This window comes from Mytilus galloprovincialis, chromosome 14, assembly GCF_965363235.1.
Source record: "Mytilus galloprovincialis chromosome 14, xbMytGall1.hap1.1, whole genome shotgun sequence".
Lineage (NCBI taxonomy): Eukaryota > Metazoa > Mollusca > Bivalvia > Mytilida > Mytilidae > Mytilus > Mytilus galloprovincialis.
The window spans coordinates 64,751,088-64,769,441 of NC_134851.1; the positions used below are offsets into that span (position 1 = coordinate 64,751,088).

At 30.8% G+C, this 18,354-nt stretch overlaps 1 long non-coding RNA gene across 1 annotated transcript; it reads left to right on the top strand.

Moving 5' to 3' along the window:
* The first annotated feature begins 4,744 nt into the window (after positions 1-4,744).
* Positions 4,745-14,061, top strand: LOC143058539 (uncharacterized). The gene is made up of 5 exons (XR_012973107.1): positions 4,745-4,915; positions 6,893-7,105; positions 7,529-7,635; positions 9,868-12,511; positions 13,261-14,061. It is a non-coding gene; the product is annotated as an uncharacterized LOC143058539 (long non-coding RNA).
* Positions 14,062-18,354: the final 4,293 nt, after the last annotated feature.

The following is an 18,354-nucleotide window of genomic DNA, read 5'->3' on the forward strand; positions in this document are numbered from 1 at the left end:
ATCACATCCCTACTTTTTTCTTTTTTTTTTACATAAAGTCATTTTTTTAATTTTAGCTTAAGGACTATTTTTCCTCAAAATAGGTCCAATAGAACGCAATTTATTGAATGACGTCATTGTTTGGTAAATACATGTGACGTCACGAACGTCAAGTTTTCATATTTTTTGGCACCCTAAATGCAACTATATAAAATACAAAACACACAAAAGAATGCAATAATAAACAAAATATTTTTAATTCAGCACGCAAATTGTAAGGTAACCCAGGTGATTTGGATAAGTAATTGAGCATTTCTTTTAAGGCTTTTAAAACAAGACAAAAGAAGAACTGAAGGTTACCCAGTGCTATGGATCAGAAAACAGTTCATATAATATGATACTCTCCTGTTGAAATATATGATAAAGCGTATAAAACATGGTAAAACCCGTATAACATGCCGTATCACCCTCGACCAATATCATCCCTCGAGCCTAAAAGCCCTTGGGCTGATATTGGTGTCTCGGGATGATACGACATATGATACGGATTTTGCCATGTAGTATTCTCTATGTAATCCTTATCTGATATTTAATGAGTCCATAGAGATAAATTAACTCTTCGATTGACTGGTGGAAAATATTTGGCATTGGGTGCTGGGATTAGGACAGAGATAGACAACTCCATCATACTCCAGAGTTAGGTTAGAAATCTAGTGTATGAGTTGATAATTACCTAATTGTGGAATAAGACATCTATGTTTTGCACATTTTGGTTTTCTGTATCATGTGTTCATCTATTTCTCAATAAACAGTGAGTTTGTTACATCGTTAGCGCTGTAAATGTTGAATTCTTAGCACTGAAAAAATAACAAACTTTGGTCAATTCCAGTCAACTATATACTATCTGTACGTTTGTAGTAGTATCTACATTGTAACAAGGTATGATTAAAAAAAGGTAACGCATGAATTGTACATTGTTTGTACTCTTATAGTTCAGCTTAGTATATAGTTTTTATCTTCAATAAATCATGTGTGTTTCTACCGGTTTAAGGTAAGCAATTTATTACTAGTGTTTAAATTTTTTTGATGGTATTTTTTTTTAAATCAGCTGGGAAAAGGTCGAGCGCTGACATAAATGTTGTACCCATTCTAATCTTTAAGTGAATGTCCAAATTTGTCTTCTCTTCATAGCTGGCATCATTTTTTCGTTGGTTGCAATAAATAAATTATAGTGTTATTTGTCTCATTCGAATTGTTTCACATTTTAATGTCGGGGTCTTTTAGAGCTGAATGTACATATATGTATTTCTCATTTTTTGCATACCGTACACCTGCAATTGCTGATAATTGTTTCATTGGCAATCATTCTTCAAATTTTTTTAATTATGTAGACGTGAACTATTTAATGAGGACACGTAAATTGGCTAATCCTTTCATATAAGACATCATATCTTAAGGTTTATATTTTCGTTGTATCATGTTTCTGAAGTGCGTCGACCGTATAAAGTATAGTTTTTATGAGACAATACTTGTTTCTGTACAGAGTGATATCAGTCGTGTCTTACTAGCTTATATAGTTGGTAAGTATTATACACCTATTGACTGGGTGTGAGGGTAATAGCAAGTTTGTTGTCCCTGAGGTACCAACTATTGCTCGAGGCAAGCAATAGTTGGTATGCAAAGGGACAACAAACTTGCTATTACCCGCACAACCAGTCATTAGGTGTTTTATTATACTGAACAACACAGCCATTAAGTGTTTTTATATACCAAATAACTGATTTTCTAAAAGTGTATATACCTTATCTGAAAGAAAGAAAAAATGTGACATAACTTTACATGCACATGATGAACTTTACTTTTTTTATAATTCGTTTTGTATTTATAAATATTTCATTAATTTCAATCAAGACTACAAATACTTGTGTTAAACTTTCCGTGCTTATTATAAATCCTAGTTAAAGTACACCAAACGCAAATTCACTTTTAATATACGGAGAGCGAACCCATGTTATGAATAAGGTACTATATTTTAGATCTTTTAAAAAATTTCCATGAAGATTTTCATTCTCTTTTATAATTGCTTCTTGTAAGTGAAATTACAATCAAAACAAACAGATTCCACCGTTTAGAATATAAGAGTGAGTTTGACGTTGCAAAGCATATGTAACCAAGCAGAGTAGTCAATGACATCATTATCGTCCAATGAAAAATAAACATGGAAAAGTACGGGAAAGATGATTATGAAACTATTAACCGGGGCAATAGTCTTTGAAACTATTAACTGGCAAATTGTCTTTAGAATGAAATAGCACAACTATTTCATTGATTTTATATTGGAAAAAAAACTCTTGAAGTATAATAATTTTAAATATGTTTGATTATACATTTATTTTACAAACTCAACAAAATTATAGTGTAAGCATATCACATTCTTTTACTTGAATCAAAATACAAAGGTTGAACAGTACAAATGACATGGTTAAAAGCAATGATATGAAAATTATCTGTATTAAAGGTACATAGTTAAAAATAATTTATTTGTTACAAGTCTTAGTATCCATGTCTCTATCGTTGAACACTTTGTGTGTATTCATTGTTTGTGTTAAATGTAAACAAAATACACTCGTAGCGAGATATTTAAAAAAAAATTTAAGTATAACAAAGGATACGGAACGTCAAACCTAGTTTTTACACAAAAGAAGCATAATATTAACCGAAAGGTCATCCTTTCATCAAACTGGAATTTGATACGGAAGAATTTAGTAACAGCAATTTATATTTGCATTTCATTATTTACCTTGCTTGTCAATAGGATTCTTGATTGGAAATATATTATACTTTTGCAATTCATTGTATAGTACATCTCAGGGTAAGTGATACTAGTGGTAATCTCGTTACTTACACATCATAGTTTCGTAAAATATACTGTTTTATAGTGTTCCTTGTTAGATTGTGATGTAACATTATTGTTTCAGGTAACGGTGAAGGTTTTTTTCGCATCTGTTCTAAGTCAGCAAACTGATGTTTAGCGGTTGTCGTTTGTTGATGTGATTCACAAGTGTCTTAAGGGTTTTCCAGTAGTCAATTTTGGGGCCCTTTATAGCTTGCTATTCGATGTAAGAGTAGGCTTCATGTTACAGATCGCATTTTGACCCATCATGGTTGACTTTGTATAAATTGTGACTTGAATTGAGAGTCTAATAGGCACTCATACCAAATCTTCTCAAATGTATGCATCAAGTCAGGTATAGGGCTATTGCTACAAACTAGTCCGTTTCTATGTGCGTTGAAATTTTGTTTTTTTGCAGTAAGGTTGTTCCGTTGTTCTCCATTACAACTGATAATTTCCACTCGGTTTTATATTGAACTCGGATTTGTTTTCGCTTAATAATTTCATTAAACAGAGGTTTACAAAGTGTACTACTGTTACTTTTATTTATTTCAAGGAAATGCAAATAATACTAAGACGTTTATCAAACAGAAAAGTAGCTCATCACAGCCTAAATAAAAAAAAATACAGAGAATGTCCGATGAAAAATAAACGATATGATTAATCACCATTTAAAAAGGTTTAATTTTCAATATATTATACATGTTATAACAATTTGCATTAAGGTTTTTTTTTTTTACTTTGAATAATAATTACAATAGATTCTTTATATTTTGCAGATAACATCGTGATGAAATATAGTGTTTTTGTTTCTATTGAGCTGCTTATCTTTCTCTGCGTCATCAGTAGAGGTAAGTAGGTATTAGAAGATGTGGTATGAGTGCCAATGAGACAACTCTTCATTCAAGTAACAATTAATAAGATTAAACCATTATAGGTCAAGGTACGGCCTTCAACACGGAGCCTTGGTTCACACCGAACAGCAAGCTATACAGGGCCCAAAAATTACTAGTGTCAAACCATTCAAACGGGAAAAACAAATAAGGCACATATGTGTTTTAAAATAGACATTCACGTAATAGTTTTAAATTGAAGGAACAAAACGATAACCCAATTCTCTTTACGACAAATGATAAATAAAATTGGTATATAATTGAAAGGTGATCCTATTTACCTTAAATACGATCGTATTTTCCTACAAACAATTGTTGTTATATGGTAAGATTCGTCTGATACTTTATAAAATTTCATGTCAAATTTAACGTGACGACAACTCTTGGTGTTAATATCAGCACAAACTAGATGATAAAATTAGTAAACAACCAAACTCTAGCTACAGTTGATGCTTACCACACGATGAATTATGCGCGTGAAATATTAGATTGATCGATCGAATCTGTGATACATTTCCTAAATGTTTAAATGAAGCTAATATTTTTCTATGATATCGTCATGTTCGTGTTGGTCAAAGTTATTGTATGAAGCGACGATGTTAATGACTATACAATAATTGTTTTATTCATTTTTTAAGGTCGACACAAAATCTTTTAGCACTATTTATATAACATCTACCAACCTCAGTCGTCAAGTGTCTTGCTACATAAATTGTTTTGTTTTTTTTTCTGAATTAACGTGCCATTGTTAGTTGGTGTTCTTTGTTTTGCTCTAATCAAATATACGTTTAGCGGCATTTGGAAGTAAATTGTTCAAGAGGCACGTAAATACTACAAAGAAAAAGAAGAACACAAAAATACAGCCTTTACAGCCAAAACTTTCTAGTACTGCGTTTCTAGTGAAACAAAATGTAAAAAAAGAAAAAGCCGAGTAGAATTTTAATGAAACGTTGTTGTTTTTTAATTTAATTTCAGGGCTTCAAAACAAGATAATCTTTTCAATCAATGGTTCAATCAAAGAAAGAGACTTGCTTAATGACGTAGTATCAACTTTAGTATCGAATCTACAAAGTAATATATATTCCTTAGACTATGATTATAAAACTGGATATGTGTTTTTCCCAAGGCATAATAAAAACGACATTCTAAGGTAATCACTTAAAACATTTTCTTGTAATCTTGAAATTGATATATGGATATAAAAAGATGTTGTATAAGTGACAATTAGTCAACTCTCCACCCAAGTAAAACATTATAGGCCGTACGGTTACCTATAGTTCTTTGTCATTTTGGTCTCTTGTGGAAAGTTTTCTCATTGGCAATCATACCACATCTTCCTATTTATATATACATTATAGGTCAAGGTACGAGCTTCAACACGGAGCCTAGGCTCACGCCGAACATTAATCTATAAAGTGCCCCAAAATTACAAGTGCAAAACCATTCAAACGGGAAAACAAACGATCTTATCTTTATAAAATATGAAAAACGAGAAACACTTATGAACCATATAAACAGACGATATGCATGTGTATGTTGTATAAGGCTAACTCGTTCAGTACATTCGGTAAACTTGGACGCGACAATAGATACGACATTATAAACACACTTGTATATGTTATCATCAGTAAAACAGATATTCCATGATCTTCATTACGGAAACAAAACTTAAACCTTACGAAGGGATAATTTTAACGTAAGCTTGTGACTCCTTGTTTATGTATAGTATTTTTTAACGTCTCTGTAACCTTTATACTTGCATGGTTTTATGAGAATAAAATATCTATCTCTCTATCAAGAAAATAATGATACGAAACAAAAATCCTGAAAATTCGTATCAAATGATAGAAATATCAGCCGTATGCGTGCGCAGCAAGAATGTTTGTACATATAAATAGTAACTTCTGTGTGACATTACAGTGTTGTGATGTGCTCCGTTATTTTCAGTGAATTCCTCTTCAACTGATTTTAATAATAAAATATCTTGTAGTGATCGTCAATGAATGAAACCAATGGTCTTATATTAAAACAAAATAAATCGGTGAAATCGTAAGATATTTTGGAGGAACTATATTGATAGAATGAACAGCAACAACTTTTAAATATAAGTACATACATTGATATTTAAAAGTTGTTGCTGTTCATTACATCAATATAGTTCCTCCATATATATATAGTTTAAGGTGTTATATGGGATTTTCAAATATGAAACAAAAATTAAATAAAAAAGAGAAAATGTCTATGAAAGATACATTTTTGTACGACGATATTATATCCTCAAAATACTGATAATGTAGAAAAAACAAGTGTCCATTCATATTGTTATGTTTAGTTGATATTTTTTTTTTTGCATTATCCATGTAATCTATTCTCATATGTATTGTTTACATGGGAGCAATACACCTTGGTTTCATTTTTCTTGCTTACCACTATGTCTTGGTGAATTGGTCATGGTTTTGTTCAATATTCTCAGCTCTGATGGGCGAATGATACCAGAGGGACATCCGAACTCATAAAAATAATAAACTGACTACGACATGCATGGCTATAAAAGACAAAGACAAACAGACAAACAATAGTACACAAAACAAAACAATAAGCAACACTAACCCCACCGAAACCATCGGGGTGATGTCAGTTGCTTCGGAAGGGTAAGCAGATCCTGTTCTACATGTGCATGATATGGCACTCGTTGTGTTGCTGATTTTATTACAAACCCTGCAAACAGTCGAATTTCGTAGGTCACATTCGTGCAAAGGGATCGAGGTTGTACATGTAGTTACGATATTAAGAAAATATCCGCTATTATCTGTGAAATGAATATACCATTACTTTCAACCAACTCATGATGTCGTTCGTGAAATTTACAAACGGATGATTTCAACAACATCATTTGTAACTCTTGGTTTTATATATTCCTTGTGAGCAACCCTCTATGAAGAAAATACACGACCGGGAATATTGTACCGATTGGGAAATATATAAACTCCGTATACAGGCGCTTGTGTTGTATGTTTTTTTTTTTTTGGCAATAACTTGCGGTATTTTAAGAAGGAAATTAAGAAAAGCGCTTCAAACGCACGGATTATATCTATTTTTATACAAAAATATTATTTACTTTTCATAGATTTCGTTATCCATCAGAAACAGCTTATAGCACACAATTCGTAGCAGCTGCCAGGGAACCAATAGCTCTGGTTATTGACCCGTTATTGAATCATGTGTATTGGACTGAAATATACCAACAAAAGATATATAGATGTGATTTTGATGGGACAAATAAGATATCAATTATTCAAGATGATCAACTTTATGCCATTACATTAGATTATGTGAACAGGTATGTATTAACAGCAAAAACTATCCTTTTCCAGATATTGATGTTTATGTTTTTTTTACACGAGAAGTCTTCACAAAACAAAACTTCTAAAGGGACGATTGTTTATTTTTTTTTGGAGGTGTTGCTCATCTGGCACCGTATAACGGTAATTATACATCACTACGTGTTCGCTAAACTCGTGTCTGAGGTGACGATTTGAATTTGAATGAGGTACCCACGTGATATTAACTTCATGATGACGAATAAAATGGAAATAAATCGACGTAATACACATTTTTTGTAAAAGAATTAACCGAGTCCATGGGATGGAAGCCAAGCGACAACATGTTCCTTTTAAGGAATATGCCACCATCCAATTTGATGTCGACTAACATTATTCATTCATAACTCTTTCATTCCTTTTTACTGTAATTGTAATTGCAGCTGGCTGTATTATAGTACAAAAACAAACAAAATAAGAAGATATAGATTAACTAGTAGTGAAAAGCAGACAGTCAAAGAGTCGGTAGATGTAACTGGTTTGGGTATAGGTATGTACACGCAATGGTTTGTGTTAAACGAATAAGACGACATGGGTATAACATGTGTGGTTCCGATGACCGATAACCTCGATTTAAAAAGAGAACTCTGGAAATTGTGGGTAGATATAGATGACTAAGTTTAAAATCTTTCTGTCCTGATTGTTAAGCTCATTGGGCCCGAAGGTTCCCATGTGAGCTCATGCCATCATTTGGCGTCCGTCGTCGTCTGTCATCTGTCGTCATCGTCGTCTGTTTATCAGACCTGAAATGTATAGACAAAATGATGGGTTGCTGCCACATATATATATGTTAATTCAGAAGAAATTATCCAGTTTTTGGTTATTATCTTAAATATTTTTGAAGATCAAGATAAATTGCAAACAGCAACAATCTTCAGCAAAGTACATTGTAAGTTCTACAAAAAGGTGAAAATTATCAAAATAGTCAATTGATCTCTTAAGAAGTCATTGGCCTTTAAAAACAATTTAACACAATTTGTTCAACACATTTGCTTACATTAAAAATCTTCTCCTCTGAAACTAAATCAACAACTATCAACAAACATGACCACTGTTGCTAAAACAAGAACATATGGGTCAAATGTAGTTTTTGGCTTATATCTAATAAACTATAGCAGTTAGAGCAAATGTGAAAGGGATTTAAATTGAAATTGATGATTAGGTAAATATATATATTTTATAAAATGTCCAGTCCAATTGGATAATGTATAGTTCGGCTACTGTTATAAGTTGGGTTTTTTAGGAAATTTCACAGTTTTTTATTACTTAATTTAATTTTGTGCAGAGTTATGGTTCTTTGACTTAAAAAAGCACGAAAATAATAGGTTTTCCACACTTTTTTTTCACTCTTGAAGATATTAATTTGATAATTGGTATATAGTTTTAACTTAACAAGTTACAGTTCAAGTTCAAGTTATGATCTTTGGATTTAGTAAAACCTCGAAAAGAATATATAACAATGTATTATGAACATGTAATGGGAGAAGAGTATAGTGGTGTTATGTTACCATTCGTTTGATAACTGAAATTAATTCACGTTGATGGAAGGTGACGAAAATACGCCTAACCCTGGTACCATGATGTCGTTTGAAAGTACATTTCCATTTGATTAGGGACTTTCCGTTTTGAATTTTTCTCAGAGTTCAGTATGTTTACGATTTTACTTTCTCCTTAAGCAAGTATTTATGAATTGGGAGCAAATAATGTTAAACAATAACAGTTGAGCTATAATTCAAGTTTCTATTCTCTAATTTTCAATAAAAATTAGAAGGTCAAAATGACAATGATAATATAAAAAAGCGAGAAATAGCCAAAGGTCATCTATAGCATACTAACATATTACAAAAATCCTATTGATGTACAACTCTTTGAATCTTAGATATCATCAAATATGCTTTAAATCATATTTTGGGTATTCCTATTTTTGGTAGAACTAGTAGTTTTTAAGTAGATATCTATTATCAAGTTATAATTTTCAGTTTTGTAGTATCATTCAATAGGAATCCTAATTTAACATTTAAACACTAGTTTTGCCTTAATCAGATTAATAACCAATCAATTTGGAGTATTAATTTTAGACGCATCTTTCTTGCAATTTGTAATGATGTAAGACTGGAGTTAAATCCCAGAAAAAGATCAATTTTAACCTTTGTTGCAACATTCGATTTGAGAAACTATAGTGGTCACTGTAATTTGCAATATTCAAAATCATTGTTGAACTCGACATTTAAGCTGTTAATCAACAATTTCATTATTATTATACGTATAGCTAGTACTATGTGTGTAGTTTTATCATCGTGTAATGTATTACATGTAATTACCACTAAACTTTGCAATTAATCATTCGCAAAATGAGAAGCAATAAGTGTGTTTATTATATTTCAATTTCATCATGATAATGACGGCATTTGTTAGTCTTGTACATGTTGTATGCTTTTTAGTTTTAGTTTCTTGTTTATTATTCGTTTAAGAATGACGTCCATTTAGATTGACGTCCATTATTATTGATCTTGTATACATAATTGTTTAGGGGCAAGCTGAAGGACGCCTTTGTATGAGGGAGTTTCTCGCTGCATTGAAGACCAATTGGTGGCCTTCGGTTGTTGTCAGCTCTATAGTCGGGTTGTTGTCTATCTCTTTATGAATGCCATGTGACACCTGTTGAAATATTCAACTATCAAAACTGATGTTAGTGAATCTAAGAACACCATTGCTATTTCAGATGCTTATAAGAATCGTTTGTATTGGATGGAATATCAAAGAGGAGATTTGGAATCTTCTGAACTCAATGGAACAAATTCTATCAAAGTTGTCAGCACGAATAAAACCAGAACAAACATAGGCATTTATGTTTATGGTAGCAAAATATATTGCTCAAATGGTAATCAAATATTAAAGGTCACAGTATCACCAATTACAATGGCAGAGGTCATACACACAGATACAGCTGGAATTAATAGTGTACTTTTTTATTATGGTAAGAATAAACGTATTGGAAAAAGGGTTAAAATAAGTTATCTGACATATTTGTATAATGTTTATATTTGTCGATCGATCAAAATAAAATCACATTAAACGATACCACTTTTTTTTCTGCACGAAATTCAATTTCACTAATTGCAAATGGAAAACGTAACATCTATCAACATACTTCGGGTTTAAAAAAACTCTATGCTAAATCTTTAACAGTTTGAAAATTAAGTCGATATAAAAGACCTACAAAATAGACTAAAATCATCTGTTATTTCGTATTTGAATGTTCACAAATTCATTAAAGAATGATACATATACATGTTTGCATGCATTTGTCGATATCTTTCTAGACAATAAAATAAATATTTGACTGATAAGACTACCAGTCCCATAAGCCAAATAGGTTCAAAACTTGTGGATATGTTTTAACGAATAAATTCATATATTGTTGGCTATATCTTTTAATTTGATGATATGAAATTCAATCTGTGTAAATAGTAATTTGTCATATGCATACCCACAATATATTTTGCCCCTATATTAGGATAGATATGTTAAAATAATGTTAGCATCAAGTGTTTGAATTATTGACCTAAATATATATAATGCATATATTATATTTATATTATTTATACAATTTTATCTGCAACTTGTATCTATCGTTAGCTAACAATGATAACCTTTTTTGTTTGTGTCTATGACTCAATATTGGGTAATAGTTGTGTACTGCTTGTGCTATGCACCTATATGGTCAACATTATCTCATAACTATTAATTCGCATTAAATTAGAAAAATATGTAAATGTTAACTAACACTAGTACCTAGCTTCATGTATGCAATTTTGTTTTTACCAATTTTCATGGAATGAGGAAACCTTGTATTTTCGTGGATATCTAATTCGTCGTAAATGGTAAGTCTTCATTCATTTCTATAGAAAATTGAAGTGCGTTAAACATTAAAATTCGGGGTTCCTATGTTTCAACTAAATTAACGAAATTGTTATACAACCAATATTAATGGTAACTGATGTCTATGGATATGAGAGAGCAGTCATTTATTCACGCTTCAAACTCAGACATCAGAGGTTGAAGTCATAAAACTTTGCTCTGTGCTCGAAGCACAAAAATCATGCTCTAAACCTAAAATCCAGCATTTTGATTTGTTAATTTTGGAGTATGAGTACAAATAAAAATTAAGTCGGAAGTTTAATGACTTCAAGACCATATATGAGTTATCAATGAACAAAACAACCTAGCCAACCTAATAGTACAACCGAATAAACATACGCTACGTTGTATACTTACACGGTCATGTTTATCAATTTCCAGTAAAAAAAGGAAACAATAATAAAAAATAAAATAGACTGCAGATATTTGTTCTTTCGAAAATCTAATTTCGAGGGCATTGACAATGAACATAAGTGACATGTTACAATATAGTTAAGACGTTTTCTAGATACTCAATTACAAGTTAACATCAATATTATATGTCAAGTTGTGTCATACGTTCTTAATGTTAGGTTTGACTAATTTGATAATGTCATAATTGAAACAAAACTCGTTTCTACTTTATTTTTTTCGAATAATATTTTCCTGCAAACAAAATATACACTCCATTAACAAATGGTTTGCAAATCAATGAACGTCATCTAATGAATTATTGATATTTTATTATACATATTTTTAAATTTGCACATGTTATTATAATGATTTTAAACAACATATGTTTATTAATTTGATATAGTCATGTTCCTTTTTCCTTTAGGACATGAGTAAAACTAACGTTTTTACAAACATGAACTTAATTAACACTTCTTGTATTCGCAGGATAGAAATTCAAAACGTGTTGTAGAAACTAGCACAAACATGTTTAAAAGTACATATGCAAAACCAAATGATTGTTATTTCAAATTGATTTTGAATAAGAAGATTTTTTTTTTTAAATATACACATATTTTTTACAAATTGTAACTTGGATGGGAATTTGTTTTATTAGCACTCATACCATATCTTCTTATATCTACAGTTAAACTGAACACAATTTTTTTTCATATTGTTTTTCGCGCACATGTGATAATTGCAAGTGTGGATTAACTGCATAACAGCTTTTTATCTGCAGACTAGACTTTACAAAGTATATCACATTACACAAACACTTGTCTACAAAATAATAAAGTGTATTATACACAAAACTGAAATACAGAGTATCCAAGGACGAAACAGAATCAGTACATATTTTTTTTTAAATTATAAGAATATACAAACAAGTGTTTACGTGAATCCTGTTACCTGTATTTTGAAAAAAAGGAATTTTATTTTTCATACGAAGATTTTGCTAAACGTACCGGACTTACAGTTTTTAAATCAACCATCTGTTGAATATATCCTACATTGTAAGTACTACTTATTTAAAGTACATGTTCAAATTAGTGAAAATAGAAACTTTTGATATTCAAAAAATATCTGGTGTCTTACCAATGCGTATAATTCATAATCGTAGTCCTTAATTTCATTTTTCTATGTTGTATTTTGTGTACTTTTGTGTACTTACTTCGTTTGTCTTGTTCTTTGTAAGCCATGGCGTTGTTTGTTTATTTATTATGTATGAATTGTAATGTTTATTTCATATCTTTCGTCCCTTTTTCATATTTTTTTCTATACGATGATTTATCAGGTCTTCTATGTGTTTGATTGTAAATCCTGTCATCTTGAAATTCACAGACATGTAAACAAAAAGACACCATTGAACACATTTATTTAAACAGTCATGTGTTAATGTACCTTTTAAAATATACAGACTCTTCCTTAACGTACGGCATCGATTGTATGCAAAACAAACGTACACGCGACATCAAATAACGTTACCTTAAAAACGAACACAGGGTAGAAAATATAACGAGTGTATTATAAGCCAAGTATAATTTATCAGTTTTTACATTGCTTGTTGATGCTATAAACAGGTGTACAGTTGAGGTGAATGGAAAACGTATATTTATGTCCTATGATTGTTGATAAACTATATGGAAGCCTACACGATGACCTACATTTTGTTAATTTACATGCAAGTTATCAGTGATGGAGATTGTTCCCTGAATATCATACAAAACTTCATATTTTAAATATTTATATTTATGTTTAATAGATATGTCGGCAGTGGAAATAAGTGATCACAACTACACTTCTTGAACTCGAAAATGAATGGCACGAAAGAAGAACGTATGGATTTTAAACGACACACTACATTGCACATGCGGTGAAGCCCAATTCTGGACTTATCTCGTATTTCAAACTTTTACCAAAAGAATGGCTACAAGGACTTTCATTAATTTAAAGGAAACATTTAAAGGAATAATAACAGATAATGAGAATGCAAGAAGGATTACCACAACACATTTATTTTACACACTAATAACACAATCAGACAAGCTTGTGAACGTACTATAGACTATGATAATAAGTTTATTCAACAGGGGACATTCGAAAATGTAAATTGAGATGACATATATATACATTAGCCATACTGCTAGCGTATTTGGGTCAATGGTTTTAATTACCAAAGCAGAATATAAGCAGACTTGTGTTTAAAAAGTTCTAAAAGAAACTTGAACAAAAACATTTACCGTCTGAAAATGCAAAAGGCGATTTTAGTAGGCTGTTTGCAATGTGTGTGTTGACATGATGCGATTAAATTGTACCATCTAGAATATATTACAACTGATAAACTATACTTTGTTGAAAAATTTCTTGATATAGAATTGATATCAGCAATGTTTTTTTAAATTTATTTATTAAGTTCGAAAATAGGCAATTCATACGTTTTCCTTCATTATTACATGTTTGTGTAATATTGAAAGCTATTTCGTAAATATGTAAGCATTAACTGCATAATGCATTTCTGTATCATTTGGTCTCTTGTGGATATTGTCTCATTTGCAATCATACCATATCTTCTTTTAGTATATTAGTCAATTAAAAACAATCGTGAATTTTTTTATTGATACAAGGTATCCTGAATGATATCATCATCCATTCCAAATTGTAACCAAATATATATTTCCTTTGTTTGAGTAAGATAGTACAGATACATACATTTACTGTAAACAATAATGTTTAAGTGTTTAAATATGTGTGCATTGTAATTGAGATGAGTACCTGAAGAACACAAAATAAAGAATAGCATTGTGAGCTGTAACACTATAAACAGAAGAGTACAGCTGGGTGCTTATAGTACAATCACAAAAATACTGAACTCCAAACTAACAAAATGACAAAATTAAAAGCTCAAACTCATCAACCGAACGGATAAACAGTTAAATATAAGAACATAGTATACTGTGAAGGTACAATATAGAGAATATATATAACAGGGTTCTTACTTAGTAAGACTAGAGAATATTTGGGTGTTATGAAGTACACAGAAAATAATAGGATGCCACAATATAAGGAAAATATATTGACGGGGTGCGACAGAACAAATAAAAGAGGATACTAGTAATGTGAACATATAAAACAAAGAAAAGAGAATAACATGAGTAATGGGTTCCTACACTATAGAGAATAGACACTAATTAGGTGCTACTCTATAAAAATATAGATTACTTGGGTGCTACACTACATTTGTAAAAAATAGAGAATGTTTGAATTCTAACAACAACAAGTAGAAAGTAATGGGGTACGACAATACAAAGAATAGCGAATAATGGGTTGCGTCAATACAATGAATAGAGAATAATGGGTTGCGTCAATACAACAAATATCGAATAATGGGTAGTGACAATACAATGAATAGAGCAAAATGGGGTTAAGAAATAGAATGAATATAAAATAATGGGTTGCGACAATAAAAAGAATAGAAAATAATGGGGTTAAATAATTCAATGAATAGAAAATGGGTTGCGACAATACAAAGAATAGGAAATAATGGGTTGCGACAATAAAAAGAATAGAAAATAATGGGGTTAAATAATTCAATGAATAGAAAATGGGTTGCGACAATACAAAGAATAGGAAATAATGGGATGCGATAATACAAAGAATAGAAAATAATGGGGTTCGACATTATGGAGAATAGAAAATAATGGGATTCGACATTATGGAGAATAGAAAATAAAGGTGTTTGACAATACAACGAATAGAGAATAATGGGGTGCGACCATATACAAAAAATATAAAAATGCTGGTATTAAACAATATCAGGAATAAAAAATAACGAAGTGTTGTAACATGGAAAATACAAAATATTGAGATGCTGGAATAAGAAATAGGGAATAATAAATTGCTTCATAGACAGAATATACAGTGTTGAATTATAGGGTGTTAAAATATGAAGAACATAGTAATAGGAGTGGTATAAATTTAGATAGAGAATAATGATGTGTGACATGTAGGTTTCATAGAGTAGATGATAATAGGGTGCTACATATACGAGAGTTAACGATTAAAATGGTCCTACAGAATACAATTAAAGACATACGGATTGCTCTTCTGTTTAGAAAAAGGCCGTAGTACGATTCTACATTATTTGACAATTTGTGATAATAAAGCTCTGCAACTGTTTCAGTTTTATACATCCTTTGGTTTCAAATATTCTCATTAAATGAAGGTAAATCAAGAAGAGCTTGTGGTTCGAACGCATTTATTAGATATGTGATGTTTTCATTATTTATGAAGAATAATTAATAATCAGATACCATTTGAAACCGTTCACATCTCAGGCTCAATTCGATATTTCAAATATACGCTTTATGGACATTCATTTGGTATGTAACGTCAGAGAAGTTTTATATGTTTGTACTAAATGATCCCAGACCCTCCAACTGGAATGAAAAGCGGGATAAAATTTCATTTTTAAGAAGAGCGCATCTATACGTTAATTTGGATATATCAAATGACCGTATTTGACAAATATTCGAAAAGGATGCAATTTCAACTGTAGAAATAAAACAACTTATGAAAAAATCAATGTGAATTAAAAAAGATTAAAATGATCCCATTTTCATTGAATGGTTTTGGTTATTAAAAAAGAAAGAAAACTCTTCAATTTCAAAAGATTGCAGGTGGAAAGCTGTTTTTTATACAGAAAAAAAGGATGTCTCCATTCGCAAAATTTCAAACTGCATTATCTTCATAATAACAACAACTATTTCAAATCATCTAAATGGAAAGTGAATTGCAGTTACACACAAAAACAAAAGATAATTGGGATTATTTAAAAATCATCAACGTCACGATGAATAATCAAACATATGATGCGATACCAGACATGAAAACCGAAAGTGGTTGAGATTGAAGACTACCAGCATTCAACTCAGGATATTTTGACCTGTAAATATCGCTAGGTCGAGATCAAAATACATTGTGAAGGTAAATATATAATTTAATCAAAAATTATTTCGTCTTTAATTTTTAACAGATGGTCGGACAGTTTTGAGCCAATGTATTTCCCTCAATTTTAGTTTGTTACCCGGATTTTTTTCTCTCAATCGATTGATGAATTTCGAAGAGCGGTATACTACTGTTGCCTTTATGTATGAATTTTACAGCTCGTAGAAACGAAAATTTTATACACTTAATGTCTTATTGTTTTCTTATAGAATGGGTATTTGTAAGCCTGAAGTAACATCGTTATTGCTTATTGTACTCGGTGACCTTTAACCTTTGATGCAAATGAAAGGACATGAAGTAAAGATTATGGAAATAATTCATGTAATTGTAATTGATAACAAAAAAGATATTTATGTTATACACTTAATGTCTTATTGTTTTCTTATAGAATGGGTATTTGTAAGCCTGAAGTAACATCGTTATTGTTTTTTTGTACTCGGTAACCTTTAACCTTGAAGTAAAGATTATGGAAATAATTCATGTAATTGTAATTGATAACAAAAACAATATATTTATGTTGATAACATTGATAGTACGTGTTGCAATTTTCTAATTTTTGATCAATTTCATTCTTTACAGAAAGGGTAATAATATCTTTGTTTAAAAAGGACATCGATAAAATCAGTTGTGTGTTACTTAATAATTGCGTGTTAAGGAAGTTCACTACTGCGCTTTATAATAACATGATTTTTCAAATATTGTTATATATTGATAGTATATACTTAGAATAACAAAAATTGACCAGTATTCGTGTCCTTGACTTTGAAATATCAGCTATTGAACATTTTGCGGAAACTATTTTCTAAATTGTCCTTAACACGCAATTATTAAGTAACACACAACTGATTTTATCGATGTCCTTTTTAAACAAAGGTATTAACCATTCTTTAAAGAATGAAATTGATCAAAAACTATATTATATTACAGTAAAAAGGTGTTAACTCCGAAATCACTTCGTTTATGAGACTAACATACTAGATCTTAAATGACTTGCGTTTTTGTAAAGATAAAAACGCTTTGTTCCTTCTTTTATTTTCTTCAACAAGTGCACTCACTGCATGTCAAATATTTAAAGGAGATGTGATCAACAGTGTTTAGAATACATCCAACAAATCAGTACGCAATTTCCGAATTAAGTGAGAAATACGGAAACGATTTAACATAATATACGTATTGCATTCATTTTAGTATACAGTAAAAACAAGACATTAGAAGAGAAAAAAAAAATAAAACAAACACTATAAATCAACATAATTAAGGCAACAGATGTTAGAAATAACATGCTATTTTGCATGAACCTACTTCCTTATTAGACGGACCCGCCCTCACATACTTTTTTCCCCAACAGATTAAAAAAAAATTCTATGATGTTGAGTTTAGACAGCCCGCTTGTGGGGATAAAACATTTGATATATACATTGCAGATATAGGAAGATGTGGTATGAGTGCCAATGAGACAACTCTTCATCCAAGTATGCTGTTGTACCCCTATTTTTGTCATGTTTACCCCTTATGTCTATTTTTTGTGTTCACGTATCGTTGTCAATAAATAGGAATTTGATGGGACTGTCTTACAAGTAAGAGCTTCAAAACTGGGTTCAATCCACCATTTTTGACATAGGGAAATGCCTGTACCAAGTTTTGCATTTGTGTAATGCGTTTAAGCTTATGATTTTGACATTTGATCAGGGACTTTCCGTTTTGAATTTCCCTCGGAGTTCAGTATTTTTAAGAGTTTACTTTTTGATATCATAAAAGATTTACGAATTGAAACACAGCGTTAACCAACGACTTCTTACTGGCTACCATGGATATTAACAATAATCCTGGCCTTTTCATACGGGAATTATGA